The sequence below is a fragment of the Macrobrachium nipponense genome, chromosome 2 (assembly GCF_015104395.2).
Source record: "Macrobrachium nipponense isolate FS-2020 chromosome 2, ASM1510439v2, whole genome shotgun sequence".
NCBI lineage: Eukaryota > Metazoa > Arthropoda > Malacostraca > Decapoda > Palaemonidae > Macrobrachium > Macrobrachium nipponense.
This window is the reverse complement of record NC_087201.1, coordinates 98,386,059-98,403,087: the sequence shown is the minus strand read 5'-3', so window position 1 is coordinate 98,403,087 and position 17,029 is coordinate 98,386,059.

Here is a 17,029-nt window from a genome sequence, read left to right as displayed (position 1 = left end):
TCAAGGTATAGGACACACACCCAAAAAACAAAAAATGCTGTAATAAAAAGGTCAATATGTGGCAGTCTGCAAAATAGTAAAAAGATAACCATAACCACTAATTGGAACTGTAACCACCTACTAGAAATAGTGCTAAAGAGGACACCATTTTAACCACTGGGCGATCACGGCTTCCTCGCCCAGAAATATATTTTTCTTTTTTCCTACCGTCCAAAAATCCCTTATTTGTGGGCTAGCCCATCACGTGAAATCTAAAAAGTGCTCTTTAACCAATACAACACAGAGCTTCAGTTATTAATAAAGAGAACATGGAATGTCAGGTCAACAAAGACTAGCACCCATTGCCAAATCATATTTAACTAAATTCTCATAAACACCATCTGGCTGGAAAACTTGTTTTTCCCAGATAGTGAAATGGAAACATGCCATCATTATCCCAAATAATAAAAAACCCTGGAAAAACGATTAAAGGAAATGCCATACAATTTTAGGACCCGCCATATCTTTGACAACCTTGCTGTCTATGTAAACCACTTGAAAAATGGATCAATAACACAACTAACTTGTCATAACTCAAAATTCAATTCTGAACACCAACCAAAACAATCAGGATCAATATCCTGATCGATAAACCCTTGCTTGATCCACTAACCTGGTTTAGAAGATCATAATTATCAAAAAAGGATTCTGATCATAAAAAATTGAATAGTGGCAATATTTTGTTTTTATTATCTAAAAATAAAAAAAGCTAATATGATTAAAAACCTTCACGTCCAAAGGCATAAAAGGCCCGTGTAAACCATTTATCATTAAAAATGTCCTCCCAGATAAAACTTTCCAAATTCAAATAGAAATTTCCAGTTTCAAATTGAAATTTTCAATAAAATTAGAAAAAGTGGAATCCCTTAAGGCAGTGTTTCTTTAAGCTGATTATTAATTTGGTGCTTTTCAGCAATCAATATATCACCATTAAATTCCCAAAAACCAAAAGGTAAATTAAAAAACAGCTTTTATGTTGATGGTCTTTGCCATATAACTATATTACAAGTAGTATGCTAAGACATGATGCTAAGACATGCAACAAGAATCCTTAATACAGCCATCACAAATCTTTACCAACTGGGCAAAATTCAGTAGGATTCCAATTTTCAATAAAAACAAATGCAATTATTTTCTATAAACAAGATAAAAGATTGGTTAAAAACACCAAAACAATTTAAGCCATTTTCTGCACAAATGTTAAATGTACCCAAGACTGGTGTTTTGAGCACCACCTGAAACTGGAAAGCAGCACCCCAAAACCTCAAAGTATTCCCCCCCCCCCCAAAGCAAAAGGCAAAATAAATAAAAGCCCTTGCCTTGTTGAAAAAAATAAAAACTATCCAACATACCCAAATGGGGAACTGGACGGGTAACACCATGCTTATGTTATATAAAGCAACTGCCATTACTATAATAGATTACTGGTCAGCCCAAATACATTCATTTGCATCAGAACCAACATTAGAAACCACTGGATGGCATTAACATCATGAAGGAATATGTTTATGCCAGGAGGGCCATTTCAATCCAATCCCTAAAACTCCCCAATAAACCCCTCCTGTTAGCATAAAGCAGGTATATTGGCCCCTAAAAACATCATCGCAATAACATTTAACAAACTATGCGTAGGGGCATTTCCCTTGCAAGCAGGAGCCTCTCCCCGCTACTACCCCATGCTTTCTGACCTCTTAATCAAAGATTTGCAAAAGGTATAGTGCTAGCTCTTCCCAGAAAGAGCCATAATATTTAATTTAATAAATTCACATATTACAAACCAATTTTTCCATCCAGTTAATAGAACTCCCTTCCCACCCGGACCCTTTGGAAAAGTTTAAAGGGTCAAAAACATGTACTACCTCTATCATATCTTCCTAAACAGAAAACTATGGCAAAGCCACAGAGATTTGACTACCAACATGAAGTTAGAATACACCATCAGAAGAAAAGATCAAACTTATGATCTATATAGATGGATAAAAAAATAACAACTGGAGTAGGAGGTTTGTTCAGCATTCTCAAAAGCTAAATTAGTTTAAAATAAAGTTCTTCCCCAAACATATCATTCAGTTTACACTGCAGGAACTCCACAGCCATAAACGAATAGTTGCCTTAGACATATTCATCTTGAGAACGAGAGCCAAATTTCCCATCATAATTTTCAGCGAGCTCAAGAAGTGTTTATAGATACTATAAAACAACCAGTACAAGTCTCCAAATCACTTTTTGTACAAGAAACTACAAAAAAAAATGTTTATCAAACTTCATTTCAATCAGGACTAATTAATAAAAATATGTTTGGATTCCCAGGCATATGTGGGAATTGCAAGGAAACAAACGAGCATATACAGCAGCCAAACATTAGCGTGGCAAGCTCACAACAAAAGCGGTTAAACCTACAAAAAAAAAGAAAACAAAAACAAACTCAAAATATGCACAAAAATCCCCCAAGTCACTCAGCCAAAGAAAACAAACAACTAGGGTAATTCATCAACAATAACAAACAAATCCCCAGTATCAGACTGGGTAAACTCTAACAAACAAACTGAAAAATATAAAAAGGGTTAAAGTTCGTTCATGGCTGTCATTTATCTCAAACAAAGAAAAGGGCTAAAAGAAAGAAAGTTATATTAAATAAACAATACTACGTAAATGCCAATACTAGATTTTCACATGGTCATTTTGATGTCAAATCCACACTCAGACCAAGTGAAATGTAATGCATGCCAAAAACCAACCAATGACGTCCAAACACACTTATTAGCTTTGATGTGGGCAATTTGGAACCATCCAAACAAGAATCATATATTTTCAAACCCCAACAAACATAAAAGGTCAATTCATGCTGAAGGCCAAAGGATTTCTTATTTAAATAGGACCAATCATTGTTCCTAACGTAAAACCGGTTTTGTTCTAACAGAGTTTTAAATTTTTTTGGGGGGTTAATTCCTGAAAAACCAGCCAACAGAGGAGACCTTCATTAGGCTCAAAGGTCTGGATCAACTAATCCTTTTTAACATCATAATAACAATAAAAATTTTTAAAATAATAATAATGTAATAATAAAACAAGGGCTTAGCTCAGCTCTGCTGGGTTTCTGAGTTTTTGTAATAAGTTCCGAATCAGTTCTTAACCTTCGAGGAACAGGAACCTTTGCTGGATTCCACTTCTCCTCTTTTGATAAGAGAGCCAAGTGGGGCCTCCAACTGGCTCAAAAACGAAGGGTGGATGACAATGGCCACCTGCATCCACCGCACAGTAGCCGAAGAACCTCAGGGCGTTCACACGCCAACTTGCAGCCCAAACTCCTGAGGTCAAAGACTGGACCCACTTGCCTTGTCTGCGGGTTCTAGGAAAGCACCAAAATCCTAGGGTCTCTCCGCAAAGATATAGTCTTGTTTTCATCCCGCGGCCCCCTCATCAGGAAAGGATGCAAAGCAAGCAGACCCTTTCATTTCCTTCTGCCAACCCTGGAAGAGGCAAGTTAGGGGGGTCAGTAAGAAGGGAAGGGGGATGATTTTAGGGGTGGCTTCTTTCCTCAACATGCCTGCCACTGGTAGTGGGGGGTTGGTTGCCTTTATCGAGCCACTGGGCAAACATGGCAGTGACAACCAAGCAAGGAGTCCTTGGGTAGTTTAGAAATGTTCCTTTCGGATGGACTATTTACTTCCCTTCAACGTCTTCTCAACCCCTCCACCATTCTACTGGTCCACTCTACAGCCAGACATGGTCCAAGCTCGTCGCGGACCCTTCGCCATACAGAAATGGAGGGTGAAGATGATACTAAAGAAAGGCAACTGTGGAAGTTTGTGACCAGACTAGTCTGCAGGCTTTTTAACAGCAGGATCTTTTTCATGGAGAAAAGCATCAGGGGATGTAAGACCAGTCCACCAGACCTATCAGGCCTTTGCATCAATTAATTCTTAGCAGACTAGATTCCAAAATGGGCAAATGACTTTGGTTAGTGTTGGTGGCCATTCAGGGAGTCAAGACTTTCTGCTTACAATGGATCTGCCAGGATGTCATGTTTCCCAGATACCCATCCATCAGTCCTCTTTGCAAGTACCATACTTTTTATCCTCAACAGGACAGTGCGGTATCAAATTCAAGGCTCTTTTGCTTCAGACTATCAACCGACCACTCCACAAGGTGTTCAGCAGCTGTTTTTCACCCACTTGTTTCTAACTGGGGGCCGCCTTCGCACAGGAAATTATGTCCTTCTGCAGTAGACTCGTGATTTAGCTAGTGCCCCGGGGCGGGGGGGGGGGGGGGGCAAAAAACGGCTCGGTTATCGAACTTGCTTCTAGGAAAGAGATAGTCTCCTCGAAATTTTGTTGCAAGCCTTGGCAGTTGGGGACAAAATCCTCAAGACGTTGGAACCTTGATACCCAAGCAGATGGGAAATAAAATACTTGGTCATGGAAGTTCAAGGAGAAACAGCAACATTATTCCCTGGTCCCGACCAGGAAGCAACCAGCTAGGTAATGTTGCAAGTTTTGTTCTTGGTCCCCACTGTTCGTTCTTTGGAGAAAGCTGGTCCCTCATGGGCGGACTTCTCCATTCCGTTCCCTCCATTGGAGATTGGAGTTCTGGTTCTCAACGCAAGGGATCTGCTGTCCCCCTTTCCCAATCCTCTCTTGGAGAAGAAGTGGAACAGGACCTAGCCTGATGGTCTAGATGAACAGAAAAAACCCTGTAATAGGAGGTAGTCCAAACTAAACACTAACCCCCCTCCCCCCCCCAAAGATGCTTCCGTTTTTCGGATCTACAAGGGAGGGATGGGGCGCCACATACCTGGAAGAATTACGTAATCTCAAGGTGTGTGGAAATTGGAATGGACAAAACACTTGCCATATCTATTATCCTGGAAGCTCAAGGCAGCCTTCCTCGGCTTCTCCAGGGAGTTCCAGGATCGAATAATAGGACACTACCTGCGGTAACTCCATGCAATGACAATACCAATACCAACTGGTAATGGCATATGTTCAACAAGCATGGGGGGCTAGTTTTCTCGCCAGCTACTTCATTATTTGACAGGTGCAAGCTACACCAAAGGTGGGCAATAGCATACTCAATGGAGTTGTCTGCCAGCACACAATACCAGGCCAAAAAGAATGTAGTGGGAAGACAAACTCAGCGTCCTGTCAGGTCAAGTGACTGGGACAGAAAATGGTCCCGGCCTACACCCAGACATCATGGGAATAGATTCGTTTCAATTTTCTTGGGGACAACCAATAAATAGGCATTTTTGCAAACATGGCACAATAGAAAAGGCCAGTGTTTTACTCAGTCGTCCCAAGATCCTTGGGTCTGCAGCAGAAGACACCTTTCAGCACCAGGGGTGGGACAATCTTGACAATTACGCTTTAGGGTAGCTGAGAGAAATCCCCCCTGTGGCTCAAACCTCCCTCTGCCATCCTCATGTAGAGAGGTTCATACCAATCCGTAGTTCTCTATTCCACCTTCAACTAGCTGGAAAACTACCCAGCATTTCCTCCTTAACAATGCAACGAGGCTTTTCCACTTGGCTGAAAACAACACTTCGAAAGGATGTCTGGGATATCTTCGGAAAGGAAATACCTCCCCATATGTCTATCAAGGGAAATGGGCCATATTCTGTGGTTGGGTGGGTCATGAAAGGGGGTTCTCTCCAGTTGGAGCTACTACTGTTTCAACACATAGTGGGACTTTCTAGTTTCCTTTGGCTAGAGAAAGCATCTCTCTGTCTCAGCAATTAAGGGCTAAAGATCTGCCCTTTGTTTTCTTGATCCCTATGCCTAAAGGGGACATAGATCTCTTCTTCCCTCTTGGGCGGACGTCCATGCTGATGAGGAAGTTTTGAAAAGTCCTTGGCCCTACCCAAGGAACTCAGGCCCCCACTGAGTGGGAAGGTGGTTAACTCTCGTCCTTCGAAGCCGGACGTTTGTGCCCCATTACGAGCCTCTACGAGAGTTATCAAAACAGGGATCTGACCCTCAAGACTGTATTTCTGCTTGCCCACTAGGCTATCCAGCGAAGAAAAGTAGGGTGAACTTCATGGTTCTTTACTTATAACGTTTTAAACACTCAATGGTTATGGGGATCTGTTTCTAGTTCAACTTTAATTCCAGAATTTGTCGAAGACTCAGAATCCATTCGGTTCTCTGATGTCAGAGTTAGAGTTCCTTTTTGATCCCCTTCCCTAAGGGGACTTTGTAGGTAAAACAATCCAAAAGAGATGCTACATTTGTCCAGTTAGAGAGCTTGGTTCTATCTTAAAAGGACCTTCTAGCGATTCAGACCTGAGTAATTGAGGACTTTTTATTAGCACTGGCAAGGGGACCAAGAAAGAGGTGGTCAAAGAAAACAACAATATCCTTTGTTGGGCTTCATGTGACCATCAAAACTGGCAAAACAAACAACATCAAATTAGGACAAACTCCCATTATGTTCCTGCCAAAGGCTCACTAAGTTTGGGGTTGGGGGACGTAATTGCACCCCCCTTTGTTGTTCAAGAAGAAGAATCAGTCAGTAATATCAGGGTTAATGAGGAGTAGGAGCATAGTCGCGTCAGACAACATTGCACCGTTCCTTTTACCTGAGCGATTGTTGGCTCATATGGTCCTTGGCGACCACCTTCTCTTTTGGGTTATGTGTGGCTGCTTTAACAAGCCTGTGTAGCTTATTCAGTTCCCCTAGCTTGGGTCCAGGTACCATCGGGTCTAAGATGTTTAATTGTAAGTAGAAGTAATAGTGTGTGGTTTTGCTGGAGGCCTCCCTTCTATCTCCTTGTACCTTACGTCCTCAACAGTAGGCGGAGGATAGGTTCCCAGACCATCATATGTTGGAGGAACCAGATGCAGGTGAAGGGAGATCATCCTTTCTAATTTTTTCACTGTTTTATGATCTAATAGAAGTGAATCCTACCCTCTCTAGCAAGGGGAGTAGAAAAGACAGACCAAATAAAACCTCGTTACTTGCTTTTTTAAACAACATAATGTACCTTAAAAGCCTTTTGTCAGAGTAATGATTGCTGCCTCTCCAGACCCCCTTAACCCCCCCCAAACCCCAAATGAACGAAATAGTTAGAATCCACAATACTTAATACCCTGCCTTGTAACTTGCCTAACCTTTCTTAAAGTTTCAAACACTAACGTATCCCCTAAAAAATCACCATCCCTACCATCCAAATATGTATACATTAAACCATTACCTTATTACTGGTATTAATCTTCAAAAACATAATTATTACTAATATTAATTTCAAAGTATTGATCTTAAACGTTTTAATCAGTTAAAAATATACATACATACTGTAACGAACTTAGTTGGCGTTACGTTTGAAAATGCAAAATCTAAATGAAATCCCCCCACAAGTAGTTCAGTCCATCGGCAAAACATTTTTTTCATACATGAATTACTATTCAAAACCCCATTTTTCTTTTACATTGGGAACCAAACTTTGTAAAGTCACATAAATCACAAGAGAAAAGAAGAGAGAGAACCAAAAATATTTCCTTGAACATTTAAAAAAGGGGATTTTGAACGAAAGGAAAAATCTATTTCTTCTCTGGGCAAACGAACCTGTGTCGCCCTGTGCAAATGGTTGGTTCATTTGATACTATTTTTCTGAAGAATAAATACTTTGCCTACCTTCATCCTAGAAGAAAAAAGAAACAAATAATAATGCCTAAGATAAATGGCCTCCTCCACTTCTTATTAGAAGTGTCGGTATAGTCAAGGGAGCGAGTGGAATCACTACCAGAGGTCCCCTTGGCCATTTAGCTTCTTTCCTTCGACAAAACCCCCGAACTACGGAGGAGCCGTGCTAACAGCTTCCGGTCTACTACTACTACCCGTGGGCGCTGCCTCCGACGACCCTGAGACGTCATTCCTGAAGAATTTAGCCTCCAAGCATTGGGGTAAGCTGGGTGAGGATAACTCTAACTACAGGTGGGGTTTCACAGGGCCGACCACAGGTTCGTTGACCCAGAAATAGATTTTTCCTTCGTCAAAATCCCTTTTCTCTCTGGGCATTGACCTGTGTTCGGCCCTGTGAAATAAGTACCAAGAAGATGCCAAACCCAACCAAAGCTTGAGGAAACAGTTACAGATAAATTAAGAAGGTTAAAGTTAAACACCTTGTTAAGGTTAATAGTATAATAATTCCAACTAAATTCACAGTCTTACCCTAATGGAAGTATAAGCCCTAAAACACGTGTTATCATCTTTAAAATTATATTTGAGCCTCAATTAACAACAATAATAAAATACAGGTTAGGCAAAAAGACCAAGAATAATAAGTTGATATATACAAAACGAATGGAAACTGAAATCCGATTAGCAAGTGATGAACAAAAGCAAACTCAAGGTAATCCCCAATAACATGGAGGGGCGACTAAACACTAAGTTAACGGGTGCAATGGGGCCGGGCAGGTAGAACGGGAAGGCTACAAGAAGTTGATAGTTAAAACATTAAGAATCAGGAAAAAGAAGAAACTGTGTTTCCCTCCATACTGCCACTGCTGGAAATTTGAAGGTCTTCTAAGGGAGGTTTTCTAGGTATTGGCCGTTTTGAAAACTGTTCGGAGATTTTCCCATCCTGTAATACTTCTTAAGATCCGTCAAAAATTTCATGGTTGTTGGAAATTAATTAATAGGGTGTGGCCACCGCCCATAACATCGGGGTGGCCTGAGGAAAAGGACTCTGGATTTGGCCTGTTTAATGAAGTATTTAAAATTTTGTTTGTTTGCCCTTGATCCCTTTTCCTCTTTTATGGGAATAAACAGTACCACCCCTTATCCCTTCCATATGAACAATGGGCCTGAAAGATTGTCAGGAGTTGTTTGTTCTGGCTTAGGTAGGCTCTTAATGAGTTGACAGGAAAACAAGGGGAAATGTCTTGAGGTAGTGGTTAGGTATTTTTCCACGAGGACCCATCTGTCCTCTGTGGGTCTTCATTTTTGGCTAGCAAAATGGCGCGATTCTGGGGATAAGAGGAACTTCCCTGAAGGGGAGGAACTCAATGGTTGGCCTGGGTTTCCCTTGATAAAGCTGACAGTTCTGAATTATTCTAGCTTCCGGAGGCTAAAACTTAATAAGAACTAGGGTTTTTGTCCTCAGGAGGGATATAAATTAATTGCAAGAGTCATTGTTTGTAACTGGTCCGAGGCCAGGTTTTGAGGACATCATTTAACGAACCAACAAGAAAGAGACTGATTTAGGTCTCGTTGATGGTTCTTAATCTAGCACAAGCCTTTTGGGTATGGAATTGCAAAGTACGAATCCGTAACGGTCTATGCTAAAAAACCAAATTGGAAGATCCTTTTTAAGAGCTGATTTTGGTCGTAATTGATAGTGCTTGCTGCTAAGCCTTTCTCAAAGACAATGTATCTGAAAGAAAGTTTATGGCTAGGTTTCGTTTCCAATGAACTTGAATTTGAATTTGAAACTTAAGGAACTCTGCTAGTTTCTTGACATATGAAATCATAATTGGTCGGAGAGTAGATTCTCTTTTATCTGATTCCCAAGAATGAGAATATTCTGGGGCGGAATCTAATTTCTGCAATTTCCCATCATGGCTGCGAATTTCAGAAAATCCATAAAGGTTAGGGTTTTGTTTTTCTGAATTCTTGTAGGAAGGGCGGACACAGTGTCTGAGTTTGCACTAACTGGGTTAGTTTGGGGGTTGGGAATTCCGTCAGTGGTCGGAGTCCTCAACTCTAGGAGTAGCAGGGAAACCAATTGCTCTTGGGCCAGTTGGGAGCTAACTAGAAGCTACTTGGCCTTTGAATGTCCTGAGGTTTGTCTAAAAACTTTCATGAGAAGGTTCACCGGAGGGCGCGAATAAGGTAAAATATTCTTTCCCATTCGTTCCCAATCGAGGATCCAATTGCATCCCGTGCAGTATTGCTAGAGGATCGGGAGGTTGGGGGTGCCACGTAACAAGGGAGTTTCTTGTGGTTTGAGACCTCCGTGGCGAAAAGGTGGTTACTTTGGAGTCCGGGGACTTGTAGACTGATTCCAAATTGAATTGAAACTTCCTGTCCAGTGTCCACTCCGATTCCAACGGAGCGGAGCGTGAATAGAGCGTTCTGGCCTTACTACGTGCTTGACTCCTGCCAGGTGAGTGGCTGACCAGGTTGTCCAATTTGTTTTTCTTGCATGCCAGGAAAAGAAAAGATGGCTTATCATGACATGGTTCAAGCTGGCTTGACCTTTGGATCCGACCCCTTTTTGTTGATGTAGGTACTAAACTACTTGCACTGTCCAGTAACTAAATTTGAAATGAGAGGTTTCTTGGGAAGCGGACGGAGTCGTTTCCAGTGTGAGGAAAATTAACTGCCATGGCCTCCAGTCAATTGATATGTTAGCTGGCGGTGAATGTTTTAAAACGAACCAATAGTTCCCCTTTGAACTTTTTCGTATGGCGGGAGTATACCTCCCCACCCTGTTAGGTGGCTGCGTCTGTGTGGTGGTCACTAATGATGGAGGGGGCGGGGAAACTGGTAGGATGGAATTTGCCTTTTGAAAGGTTCTTTCGTCTCCGTCCCAGGGGGCGGAGACGTTTGTTCCGGTAAGATTTGCTGGGATAAAGGCTAGTTTGTACCCGTGATCTGCAATTCGCTCTTGAGCGCCATAACTCTGTTTTATATCTTTTGAGTTTTTGGCTCTGAGCAAAGAACGTCTGTGGACTGATGCAAAACTGGAGTGGGAAGCCCCAGGATCCTCTCCTGGCACCTATCCTTGGATGTTTTGCTGTCAGTTTTGAAGAAACTTGTTTTCGTAGCCTCTTGCAAGTTTTCCTTTCCTTTTCTAAACGACGGAATTGATAGAGTGTGCGATTGTAAGTCCCCACTGAAGCCTCAACCACTGGTGAATCGAGATTCCGGTGTTAGTCCTGGACTTGGTTTTGTTTTTATTTGAAAACCTAAATGGTTCCAAGGAACTTTGATCACTCTGAACGCGTTGCTTCTTTGCATTCTTTGGGGTTCTTTGCCCAAATAAAGCCCAATCGTCCCAGATTAAGCCCCCCACCTAAACATTATTCCCTGTTTCCTTGCTCTTGCCCTACTAACTGCTTCTCCGCCCAATTTGGTGAATATCCTGGGGTGCTATGTTGAGCCCGAATGGCAATTACCTTGGAAGGAGTAGGATCTGTTGCCCTAGTTTGAAAGCCTAGGAATGGACCGGAAGTGTCTGGCTATGGGAACATGATAGTAGGCATCTGTAAGATTCTATAGAGGTTGTGACGGGCCCCACCGGGGACGGGGAAGTAGGTCCGTACCTGCGAAAAGGTCCGGTCATAACCTGAACTTGTCGCAATGAATGAATAAGTTTCAGATGGGGACAAGTCTAAGATGGGATTCTTCCGGTTTACAGAGTCTTTCTTTGGCAACGCTGAACAAGCAGTCCTTGAAATTTTAAAATTTAAAAATTGGGTTGACTCTTGAGACTACTCCTTTGAGAAGGGAGGTCTTCGGTATACTCTAACCCAATTCCGTGTTGGTTGGGGCTTGATAGAATCTGTTTGGTTGGAGGAGGGCCCGAGGGAGGCGGGGGGGGGGGGGTGGGGGCGGGGGGGGGAAGGGGTGCGGGGTGGGGGGCCGGAACCTCCTCTAGCCAACTCCAACCTAGTCCCTTTGTTACTAATACTTTGAATCCCAAGGGCTGAAAACCCCCATCGCTGGCGGAAGAGGGTACAGCCTCCCTCCTATACCTTGGGATTCTCACTGCCTGGGTTTGCCTCCGAGGGGCGGCCACCTCTGCCTCCTCGGAAAAACCTCTTCCCCCTGTTAGCAGTCCCATTGCCAGGAATCCTCTTGTAACGAGAGGCACCTCTTGCTCTACTGCCTCTCGCAAACCTATTGAAAGTCCTGAAAGGTTCGGGCTGGCTTTCATAAGTTGGAATTGTAGGCTGGGCGAGACAGCAAAGGAAGTGTGAAGGGTTTGAGATTGCTGGGACTGAGGGGTCAGAACAAGGTATTGTTGTTGACCCTTCGTAACGATGGTTGCCCTTGTGATGCTGGGGGTACGTGCCTGAACCAAACGTTTGTTTGAAAGGCTGGCGAAGGGAAGGGAGAATAACCTTCCTTGGTTTCGTTCTTTTGTTCCTTGGGTTAGGACCATAAAGATTCCTTCCCTGCCTCCGCTTTGCTTTACCCAGTCCCCACCTGAACTTTGAGGCACTGGGTTGACCTTAGAAGACCTCATTGAAGGAACTTCTGCTACTACTGGTGGGCCTGGGGAAAGAGGTCCGTTCCCCTAAATTGATGGAATCAATCAGTTTTATTCGGTTCATGGCGGCTTAGTAGCTTCCGCCCAGAAACGTGCTTCCTTAACAATTTCTCCTGGGCCCTATGAGGAAGTCGTAAAGGTCCCACACTGCATGGGTGTGCAGCAGACCATTTAAGGCCTAAAAACTTTAAATAACGGCTCTTGTTTGGTATACAAGGAGCCGTTCATCTCCGCCATTTCAGTCATGGAGGAAAGGGATCTACAGTCGAGCCTAGTCCGGGCGTTCGTCACTCCATTCTCTTTGGATGAGAGAGTGTCCGACAACCTGGGGAGTCTCTCACTAAAAGAGATCGGTGGGCACCAGTCCGCCTTTAGTTTTCCTAACTGAGAAAACGTAGGAACTGCCCCTTCGAAGTTACGGTTCTCGGAGCCTGGGACTAAGAGAGAGGTTGGGGTTCCGTGTCTCTAGTAGTTTGAAGGCAGGGGCTTCGTCTTTCATCAGGGCGGGCCTGAAAGGGTTGCTTCCACATACCTTAAGGGTCAAGTGGTAGCGGGAGTCCCGTTCCACCGAGAGTAAAAATGGTGAAAGGGACTTCCATAAAGGCTGTGATGCGGGTGTTTTCCCACCCGCCCCCCCATTCTTCCAGACTTCCCCTTCATTAGAGTCTGCTGTTCGCCATGTTCCCATCGGAAGGATCACTGTTTCTCCCTTGGGAAACCACCTTGTCCTCTCTCATCATCGCTGCTTCCGTTAGTCGGAAACGTAAGCCAATGAATGGTGGTTGAAGGTCTCTGGGGGTGGAACTCGGAAGTCCTCGAACGCCCTTCGAGTTCCTATTGCCTTCCGATTGTTCAACATTTTCCGTTGACAAACGGGGCATACGAAGCCGATCCCTCCAAGGGTTGGCCGCCTTGAATTCCGGCAGTTGGCTGGAATCTGGCATTGGAAGAGGAAGAAGGTGGCACAGATAGAGGGGAACCTGCCGCAATAGAGGTTTGATCCCGGCGATGGCATTCTCCTGAGCGGCCAGCCGTTCCGCCACGATTGGATCGACTTGGCCGGAAGACGTAACAGAACTGGAGAGCTTGGGAGAGCACCGGAGCCGACCTTGTTGTCAACCAAGGCCCCTACGATCACTCCCACCTGCTCCAGAATGTTAGCCGAAAAGGATTCGGGATCAAAAAGAGGGACTTGAGCCGATCCTTACGTGAATCTATGTTTGGGGGTACCTCGACGCAGAGGAAGAGGCCTCCCTTGACCTAACTGATCCGGGGTGGTGAGCCGGAGTTATAGTGTCTGTCAGGATGACGATTTCTTGGGGAGAGAACTTTTTAAGTTTCTCCTCGGTCATCTTAGCCTTGGGGATCACTGAAGTAGCCTTAGGACGGACAGACCGCTGCTCCTTCAGTGAGCCCCCGGGGAAAGAAAAGAAGTGGAAGTAGAAGGATCAGTAGAAGGTGAGGAGAAAGGGAATTCAGGGAAAGGGCCCTGAGAACCCACAGGAGCTGCCCCTACTACACCTTACCTGTACCCATGGAGTCAATAGCCATGGGTTCAACGTCGAGGTTCATTGCCGCAACGTCTTCTGCAACGTCCTCTGGGAAATCCCCCTCCTGTAGGGAGATCATGACTTGAAGGTCGGCCAGCAAAGGGGCGCCGCTATCGGGTCCACCACTGATCCTTTCTTGGCTCCTGGGAATATTAGGTCCGCCATATCCTGGTAAGAATGTAGGGGCGGCCCTTAGAATTCCGGCCAAAACCCCCTACCCAAGCTTTGAGAGTCGACAAAGCTTTCTTCTTTTCTTCATCAGAACCCTGTAAAAAAGGGTCTAGAGTTTAGGGAGAGGATAGGGAGGAATGTCTGTTGTGTTGATTATATGAATATGTGTCTCATATGTGAAAGGTATAATATAACAACAAGTATTCAAGGTCACGAGTGAATGAAGAAAGTGCTAAGAAACTTACTACTAGTGAGGCATCTCCTACTATCAAGTAGCAGGTTTGGCAAGCTTCATGATGCCAAACGACGTAAAATCCTCCACTTTCACTGCACATCCTGCATGAGAACGGCATACTATATGGCCGCATAGGTCTTGGAGGATGGCACTGCACCCAATCTCCTGGCACAACATCTGTAAGTCAAAGGATACATGAGTACCAATGACAACCTCCGGTGGAATAATATGCAAACTATCCGTGGGTGCCGGAGTAGGACCGACGGATAGAGATCTACGTATGAATATTACGTAGAAAAATTACGAGGGGGGAAAAAGAAAGTCTCTGCCTCCGCCTAAGCTCACTTGTCATATGACTAAAAATAGACTCCGTAGGGTGCCCGGAGTTCTCCGTATGGCCCGGAGTTAATTAATATTGAGTGAGCAATGTCAAACTTCTAACGAAGCAAGGGATAGTACGAGAGGCGGAAATAAAAACCCCCCGGAGTAACGCAAAAGCTTCTAAACATTGAAATAACACAAAATAAAACAAAATAAAACCCCCTTAATATCAGTAAGTGCTCGTGTGAACTATCCTAAGTGGATAGGAAACCCAGTGATTCCCTTCCCCCCCTCCCCCCCCCCCCCTCTCTGATGTTCGGTAGCGGCGGATAGACACCTGCCGGACTGAACTGAGGGGGAAGAGTAGGGAAGAATGTGGGGTAGGGGAGCCCTCCCCCTGAGCGCCAGTTAAGGACGAGGAAGAAGGGGGGAAGGTCCCCGAGTCCCCCCGCCCCCGAGGCACGTGGACGAGTGAGAGTACCAGTAGGGGGGAGGGGAGATCCCCACCAGTCCCGTGAGTCACCCCCTCTCATGCAGACTCGGACGCTAGCTGTGAGAAACGAGTCATCACCCATCGACGTGGATGGCAATGTATGGAGGGGGGGAATTGGGGGGACGGGAGGGGGAACCCCGTAACCGGGTGGCTCACCGTGATAAACCGGTGGTCTTCCCAGCCAGGTGAAAGATACGAGGTGGGGAAGAACCGTCGGAACAACATCATATCACTGATATAATAGGATTATTTATAATAATCAATCAAATAAAATTAAAGCGTATCTTAAAGCTAAGACTTAACACGGGGAACACGAAGCTAAGCAAACAGAAAATTAGGTTAATCGCCGATCCGAAGAAAGGGGTATGTTAGCCTAATTTAACCTCTAGTTCAAGAAAAACGGGGGGGCAGGGGGGGGGGGGGGGGCTAATCACCAATCGACAATTGGGTATGAAAGCCTAACTTAACGGTAAAAATAAAATATAAACAGGGGAAGGCCTAATCGCCTATACCGAAGCATGGTGTATGTTAGCCAACCTAGTACCTATAATATTATTAAAGGTAATCAGGACTAGAGAAGGAAAGAGAACATCAGAATAATTAAGATGATATGACTCTCAATCGTGACTTGATAAAACTCCTAACAATGTAAGGCGTAGCTAGACTAAGGTCCGAAACGTGCGGTCGGAGCGTGCCCCGTGGAGGCCTAACTAAAAAACTAACTGCATAAAGATATAGAGACTATGTATAAGTAACCATATCTAAAGTACTTGGAGAAAAAATAAAAAAGGGGGAATCTCTAACGGTATGGAAGACCGAAAGAGATAACCCGTACCGCCATGCGGTTCGAGGGCATACCGGCCGATAAGGCTCCGAATATGTATAAAACACGAAGATCATCATAAAATGATCAGTAACCCCAACAGTACTTAACTTAGAAGCAGAAGTTGAAGACATCTTGAAAATAAATCCAAATAAATCCAAATAGAGCGAAACACAGCACCGAAAAAATTTAACGTTTGGTGTAACGCGCGCTATCGAAAGGAATGTCGTCTCAGGCGTCGGAGGCGCTCACGGTAGTAGTAGACCGGGAGCTGTAGCACGGCTCCTCCGTAGTCGGGGTTTTGTCGAAGGGAAGAAGCTAAATGGCAAGGGACCTCTGGTAGTGATTCCACTCGCTCCTTACTATACCGACACTTCTATAAGAAGTGAGCGAGCCATTTATCTTGGCATTATATTGTTTCTTTTTTCTCTAGGATGAATAGCATATTTATTCTTCAGAATAGTATCAAAGGAACCATTTACAGGCCGACACAGGTCAAGCCCAGAAAAGATTTTATGGTACATACAATACTTAAAATAGGGTACTCACTGGTGATGAATGTTGATTAAAGATGATGATGATGATGAATTAGCTGTGCAGTCTGTTGAATGGCAGTGAAGATAACTGCACAGCTAGCAAAGGAGTTACATCTCTGAGGTCGCCTGTTCACCTCCAGGAGGCGCTTCAGGAGGCACTAATTCAGGCATTTCAGGAGGCACTTCTTCAGGCAATTCAAAAGGCACTACTTCAAGGTTTGGGAAGGCTTTGAAGGGTCCTGTGATGAACATCATGATTGGCAGCTGCTGTCATTGCTTTTTTCTTTTTCATGGTGTGAGGGCTTGATTATAGGGCTCCAATGCTGTATCAAGGATATTTGAAAACTTTAAGGAGCTTTCCATATAAGGATCCCATGTTGAAACAAACGCCTGTGTATCTTCGATTATTCTCCTTATTTTGGACATATGTTCGAAAACCAGGTCCTTCTCCTCCTCCTCCTCTCCTGAACCTGGAGTCTCTTCTTCCTCGCTGGAAGACTTTGTCAGGTCTTCCAAATCCTGGTCTGTCAGGGGGTCCAAGTGGGCATCAATGAGGGTGCCAACTTCATCCTTGGTGATGTCATCAAAGCCTTCTCCACCAAGAATCCTAGCCAACTGGACTGCCTTATCAAATGCCAAATGGT